Genomic DNA, 7874 nt, shown 5'->3' with positions numbered 1-7874 from the left:
ATGATCACCCATCTCTCCCAAAAAAAACCCTCATCCCTTCTGCAGGATCAGCATTTACCTTATCGGGCTCCTAAATGCCATGAAACAATTATATTACTTCCTTAATATGGAGTCAAATCCTTACACAGACAATCACAAAAAGCTACTTTACATTAGGCAATATAAAATCAGCTGCTAAAATGACATGTGATAGATAACACAAGAGCAATCATTACTTGATTGCACTCCCACTTTGTCCTTTTGGACTCCAGAAATAGTCATTATGACAGTGTCAGGAACCATGAAGTAAGTGAAAGTCTGTCCCCAGAATCCATGTTTAAAGTTCAGTGCAGCCAACTAAGATGGCCACCTGCAAAGGACCATAGGAATTATAGCCAACCCAGGACTCAGACAGATACACAGCCTATGTGTATCTAAAACACCCGCTCGTTTACATTTTAATGGCCCATTTTCCAAGGACAATTGAACTCCAATCAAGCAACCGGTACAGCCACAGACTGATCGGTGCCACTCCCCTGACTCAGAAAGCACAACTGCCGAAGGTCATGACCGCTAAGGACCTGCCCAGCTACCAAGGCACCCACCCCTTTATTGGCCAAAATCGAAGAGAGTGATCAGAGCCCTGCCGAACTATTGGGTCCAAGGTTAAGGACCGCACCAAAGAGCACAAAATCCCAGGGGGATAAAAGAGAGCACAGCCATGTGTTCTGTCTCCCTTGGATCTGGCCTGTGCCACCCACTTGCAGCAGGAACAGCCAGTTAAGTTCAAGACCAACGATTGCTACCTGATGGATGAGCCCAGCAGAGACAGAGCCACTTTCTTTGAACCAGCCAAGTGAAATCCAGAGAAAGGTCTTTATCCATTTGCACAGTGCCGGTCGCCCTGAAGTTAAGTATAGGTTATTGTAGCTGATAGATGTAGTTTAACTCGTAGTAGATATTGTGTTTGCATGTTGAGATAACTCTTGTGTATGTAAGTAAACCATCTTTTGAACTAACTAACTGGTTGCGTGGTCATTTGATTGATATAAGGCAAAGGCTTGTGATTTACCGAGATAAATAAATAGAGCAACATTATTGGTGACCTCTGACGGGACTCGATTAGAAGTGACTTTGTCACTCCGAGAGAACCCGCAAACTTTGAATCCAATTGCGAGAAAGAGAAAGAACCACAAGTGCAAGTCCCATATAACCGAATTTCGGAAGTGTGCACTGACCCGCATGCGTACCAAACAGGAGGATTAAGGTAAACTCGTTAGAATTGTGTCCAACTATCGAGGGATTGTGAGCCGGAAAATAGTTTAAGCCATACCCGCTGTTCAAATCACCGCCTTATTCCCCTGTCCAAATTAAAAGTAGAGAAAGAGATAAAAGAAGTAATGGCCACTAAAGCAATGGAAAGATTGATGAATCCGCAGGAACCCGAGGTCGCAGCGACCAACAGAGCAGAGCAATGCCCCTTATGGGAGGAAGAGTTAAGGAAATACTTAAAGGGGAAAGAAACACCTCTTTGGTTGAATTTCTGAGCTAATGATGAGTCAGGTCCAGAAAAGATAGTGCAGACTTGGTGGGAGAACCTAAGCGAGGTCCACAGGAAAAATGTAGGGAAAGTCAGAAAGCGGATGGCAATTGTGTCCCATTTGGCACAGTTGCGAGGCACAGAGTAGGTCGTGAAGTTGCTCCGTAGACAGTTAATTGAGAAGGAAGAAAAGAACGAGGGAAACAATAACAAAAGCGTGAAGATAATTGAGCAACTCCGGGAACAGTTAGCAGCTAAGGATAAGGAAATGGCCGATGTAAAACGCGCACATCAATCTTGTCCAGTTCACCTTAGTAGCTTCCAGACCCAGTATGATAAAGCCTACCAAGATACACAGCGTGCAGTCCTGGTAAGAGAGGAAACAGAACAACAGGTCGCCCAGCTAACTAGCAAATGCTCAGATTTAAAAGCAGCTTTGAGAGTGCTCCACAACTCCACTAAGGAACAGAGGCAGAGTACCGTTGACCATGCTAAATGCCGACAGAAGATAGAAAAGTTACAGTCGCTACTCTCAGTACAGAATGGCTTCAGGCACACTTTCGGGCAGGATTTAGATGAGGAAGATGCTCCCGATTGGGAAGTGTTAAAGTGCACCGAAAGTGCCCAAAAATATGTAGAGGACACGGGAAATCAAAATCGAACCCCTCGCCCCAAAAAAAAGCACCCGCAGCATCGACTGCACAGGCAGCACACACCCCCACTCACAACTCGACCCCCATGAATCCGGTTACCACAGAACACAGGTCATCGGATCAGGAGGAGCCTGATATCGTTTATACCACCCCACTATCCATAACCCAATTAAGAGACACTTGCATGGAAATTATTCCATTCCAGCCCACCGCAGACCCACATAGCTTCTTTGAGGAGGTGTGCCAACAAAACGTTAAGTACGGCCCAGATGGGAGGGAGGAAGTAAAGCTAATAGTTATGAGCCTTAGCCAGTCCGTAAGGTCAGCTTTGCCAGAACCCAAAAATGTAGCAGAAGGAACCCTACAGGAAATTAAAACAGCCATATTAGATGCCATCGGGTATAACAAAGGAGATCCAGTCAAGGTAGCCGCCCAGGACCCTTTATCCCAAAGTCACGACACCCACGAGCAGGCAGTAAGACACAGGATTCCCAAGCCACAGGGGATACTTAAAAAATTTATGTAGACGGTTCTTCCACAATCGAAAATGGAGTTAGAATTACTGGTTATGGAATTTACGTGGAAGACACGCAGGGACGCCCACTAGAAGAGATTTCTTTAAAATTGCCCGGCCACCTAGGTTCACAAGCAGCAGAACTCGCAGCCATAGCCTATGTAATTCAGCACCCCAACTCTTTTCCAACCCCCGCAGACATACACTCGGACAGCCTGTATGTGTGCAATAGTTTAACACAATTCCTGCCCCTGTGGGAATCTCAAGGTTTTGTTTCAGCCGATTGAAAACTCCTACCCTCTGCCCCGTTGTTAAAGCACATTCTCAAGACAGCCTCAGATCGCACATACGGTATCATTAAAGTAAGAAGCCACCATCGCTCCTCCCCACCCGGTAATGTAAAGGCAGGCACCTTAGCCAAAGCAGGATCACACCATGGTCACGTCTGGCAGCCACCCGCAAGCGAACCGATACTCAGTCCAGGTTTCCCAGACCAGTATTGAGGCTCTATCCCAAGCCCAAAAAGCAGACGACACCCTCAAACAGGTTTTAGACGGCAGCTTCCCTGCCCCCCATGATAATTGGAAGGACGCACTGACTATACAGGACAGCATAGTTTTAAAAATTGGAATTTATGTGGTCCCCACCCAGGACAAAAACCAGCCCATTTACCAATTTCATGACGGACACGGACATCAGGGGATAGAAAATACCATTGCCCATTTAAGACCTTTGTGTTGGTGGTCCGATTTAAAAAGCGATGTAACCCATTATCTCGAGAATTGCCTTATCTGTGCTCAGAACAATCCTGAACGTTACTCAAAGAAAGGACAATTACGTCACATCCGACCTGTGAATGGCCCTCGGGAAAATTAGCAAATCGATTCCATTGGCCCCCTTCCCCCTTGCAGAAACGGTTTCAAATACGTGCTGGTTGTAATCAACACCTTTACTAAATGGATAGAAGTATTTCCCTCATGGACAAACGCAGCAAAGGCCACCGCTAAGATTTTGACCCACAGATATTCACACGCTGGGGTCTCCTCCACAGCATTGAGGCAGACTAAGGTTCCCACTTCACCGGCAGAGTCATGCAAAATGTTTAACAATTTTTGGGATCAGGCAGAAATTCCATAGAGCATATCACCCCTAATTCAATGGCATTGTCAAGAGAATGAATCAAACTTTAAAAGCGACCATTAGGAAGATGGTGCACAGAACAATACCACGCAGGACACAGTCCTCCCATTTGTTCTCATGTTTATTCGAAACGCCGTTTCCAGTTCCACAGGTTTTCCCCCCCCCACCCCCCCCCTCCACACTCTCATGACAGGACGTCCCATGAAGGGTATTGAATATTTATTAGATCTCGATCTGGCAAGCCCTACAGTAACCGCCCTCACCCACGGAAAAGGAGTCCAACAGGTTACAGATAACATTAAAGCGGCACAACTCACTGCAGCTGTCCGATTAGGCACTAGAAGGAAGCAGAGTGAAGCCTGCTTTGAAAAACCGTCCACCCCGTCGAGTACACAGTCGGACAGCAAGTAATGGTTTCACTTTACAACCCCAGTTCTTTCCTCTCCCCCAAATTTGCAGGACCCTACTCCATTTCCGACAGAGTGAGCCCCTCCATGTACAAGATAACGTACCCCAACGGTAAAACTGGTTGGTTCCACATCAACCAACTCAAAGTCTATGGATCACAATGTAGCCACTCCCACCACATCTCTCTGGCAATAGGAGATGATCACGCCCCGCCCATCGACAACCTAGTCCAACCCCTACGCCAACCCTCCCCCAACCATGCCGGCATTTATCCCACGCCCACAGACCCGAACCTGTCTCTGCCCACAGGTACAGACTTTCACCTTGAACTTGACTCCGACGACAGAGAGAGCCTCCCGTATTGATTATTATCCCTGAATACAGGCGCAATCTCTCTGCCCCCAGTCACCCCAGCTCCCGGAACCACGACTTAGATATCTTTGACGCCCATATGCCCTCCCCCAGCCACCGCCCGACCAAAGTAACTTGCCATCCATTCCCACCCCCCCTACACCTCACAACAAACAAGCCCCTCTTTGGCATCACGACAACTCTTGCAGACTAGTAAGGCACGACGATTTGGACCATCTGACGGCTCACGCGGCCAAGGCACAGAAACGGCAGACATGAGTCTGGCAACCGGGAGATGGTGATGCTTCAGATACTGACTCTTGTTTCGGTAATGCTTTTACAACACTGTTTGTTGCAGAACCCTGAGGTGTCCAGATGATGAAAAAGAGATGCCGTCTAAGTATTAAGGTGTCGAAAGTGCTGATGGAGCCTGCCCACCTTTTTCCTTCTTCTTCTTCTACCACATGGTTTTAATTCATGTCGCGCGACACAACTCTTCTGATTCGAGCAGGACATGTTGCTGGAAGAGTGAGGAAGATAATGGTAAGATCCCAATGTCAGTTAAAGGTACACATTTGTTGGGAAACAGATCACTGTTCTCCCAGTCTTTATGACAGGTTTCCACACGACTACTAACTCTTCCCGTTCACCCTGGTCACCCAGGTAGGGAATCACGGCACTGATCCCAGGCCTACCTGAGGACCTCAAATTCATCCGGTCAGTTAAGCTCGGGTAGTGGAGCAAAGGCACTAACTCCCGCCCTACCCGGGGATTCCACCCATTCTTCTCCCGCAGCGTCCCACACGCACCTCATGTTCCCTTCACTTCATACGCTCTGGAATGGTTTGCTACACTCTGCATTGCCATTTGCAGGCCTTAGTTCACCTTCTCTACTCTCTCTTTGGTTGTGGTATAAAGAATGTATTTTGCCACGTTCCGTACGCTCACCCCTTCTTTCCTTTAACTCCCGCAGAAACCCTGGTCGTTCCCCACATGCTATTTACACATATGACAAAATTGGTTGCTGTCCACTGCTGCTATACATGCTGCCACATGCGAACTTACCTCTGAGCCCTGGGACGAAAATCTATAAAACTGGCCGCCCTGAAATTCGGCTGGTTAAGATAAGCCTCAACCACACTGGTTGCAAGTAAAGAAAGACTGGTCGAAGAAATTGTCCGACCACAAGCTGCGAGAGTCTCTGTACTTTAAAAATTTGCATTTCTTGTCTCTCCAAAATGGTATTTCAAAAGGAAAAAAATGAGGGAGTCACACATGGTGACAATCATAACGGGTAATTGGAGTAAGGAGAGAAAGACTAATAAAACAAGATATTAACCAAAGATAATGACAGATACTAGGCTTGCACCACCAGGATTACACAGAAAACCGGCAACACAGGATGAAGCAAGCTGACATGTATTTGGATCATTACTGGACTTTTGCAACTGCGCACGCAACTGACTTTTGCTCCAAACCCCACACCAACCCCGAACACTACCACACAACAGGCCACCACCAGCCTGGACACTACACCACACATAAGGACATCAAAACCCCAACCTAGTGCAAAAACATTGCTAAATGGAACCCCTTTCCATACATAGTAGATGCCCTTCTAGTAATTGCAATAATCTACAGTGTCATTCAGACACTCCGACTCCGTAAATGGAGAGCAAAATCCTCCCGCTCCCCGATATATACAGTCCGAGCCCCCTTCTTTGGGATTCAACAAAATGAACTCATGTAACAATCGCTGCTAAAAATAAACCATGTACCTCTTTAACTTTATTAGGATTAAGTGATGCTGCTGTTTTAAATTTTGTACTATATATAAGTTCTTTGATATTCACTAGCAGCATGAGAGTAGCTTGGATACTGTTAGCTAGAGATCAACTGTGCGGATAAATTAAATGTTATAGTGACCTAAATTATAGTAACCATTAGAGATGAATTAATTTATGAATGTATTAATGGAGTATTAAGTAAATGTCCCAAACCATAAGACAGAGTAGAGTAGAACCTTGCCTTGACCAAGAGTGACCGGTCCACCAAGGATGAACAGGGATCAATAGTGTGATCCACCACGCTTCGCGTTCAGGATCAAAAGGACGGAATGTAGCCATCTAAAATGGCCACCTGCAAAGAACCATAGGAATTATGGCGAACCCAGGACTCAGACAGATACACAGCCTATCTGTATCCAAAACACAGCTAACCAGACCTGACCGAAACCCCCACTCGTTTACATTTTAATTGCCCATTTTCCCAGGACAATAGAACTCCAATCAAGCAACCGTTACAGCCACAGACTGATCGGCGCCACTCCCCTTACTCAGAAAGCACAACTGCCAAGGTCAATGACCGTTAAGGACCCGCACAGGTACCAAGGCATCCACCCCTTTATTGGCCAAAATCGAAGAGAGTGATCAGAGCCCTGTCGAACTATTGGGTCCAAGGTTAAGGACCCCCCCAAAGAGCGCAAAATCCCAGGGGGATAAAAGAGAGCACAGCCATGTGTTGTCTCTCTTGGATTCGGCCTGTGCCGCCCAATTGCAGCAGGAACAGCCAGTTAAGTTCAAGACCAACGATCGCTACCTGACGAATGAGCCCAGCAGAGACAGAGCCACTTTCTTCGAACCAGCCATGTGAAATCCAGATAAATCCATTTGCACAGTGCCGGTCGCCCTGAAGTTAAGTATACGTTATTGTAGCTGATAGGTGTAGTTTAACTCGTAGTAAATATTGTGTTTGCATGTTGAGATAACTCTTGTGTATGTAAATAAACCATCTTTTGAACTAACTAACTGGTTGTGTGGTCATTTGATCGATATAAGGGAAAGGCTTGTGGTTCACCGAGATAAATAAATAGAGCAACATCAGCCAGAGCCAAGCCTCTATCCCAGGCAGACCGCACTCTATGTCACTCGGCCCAAGTTCCTGTATGATTCTGTGTCCTTTAAATATTAGAGATATACGTATTTTTTGTTTGTAAACAGAAAAAGACTGGGCCTATTGCTTATGGCAATGAGCCTGTAGAAAAATTAAGTAACCCTCCTGATTGTGCTTATTACTATGTTGCTACTCAGTAAACAGAAAGTGCTGGAAATACTCGGTAGGTCTGGCAGCATCAGTGAAGAGACATAGTTAATGTTCTGAATCAAATATGAACCTTCTTCTGAACTAGGATTCACCACGTTTTGTTCTTTTTATTTTGGAGTGCCCAGAGGTCATTTCGGTATCTTTCATTGGATCGGGCGGCTCAGGCAGATTTCCAGGGCCCTGTTTT

This window comes from Scyliorhinus canicula, chromosome 1 (genome assembly GCF_902713615.1).
Source record: "Scyliorhinus canicula chromosome 1, sScyCan1.1, whole genome shotgun sequence".
Lineage (NCBI taxonomy): Eukaryota > Metazoa > Chordata > Chondrichthyes > Carcharhiniformes > Scyliorhinidae > Scyliorhinus > Scyliorhinus canicula.
This window is presented reverse-complemented; position numbering follows the sequence as displayed.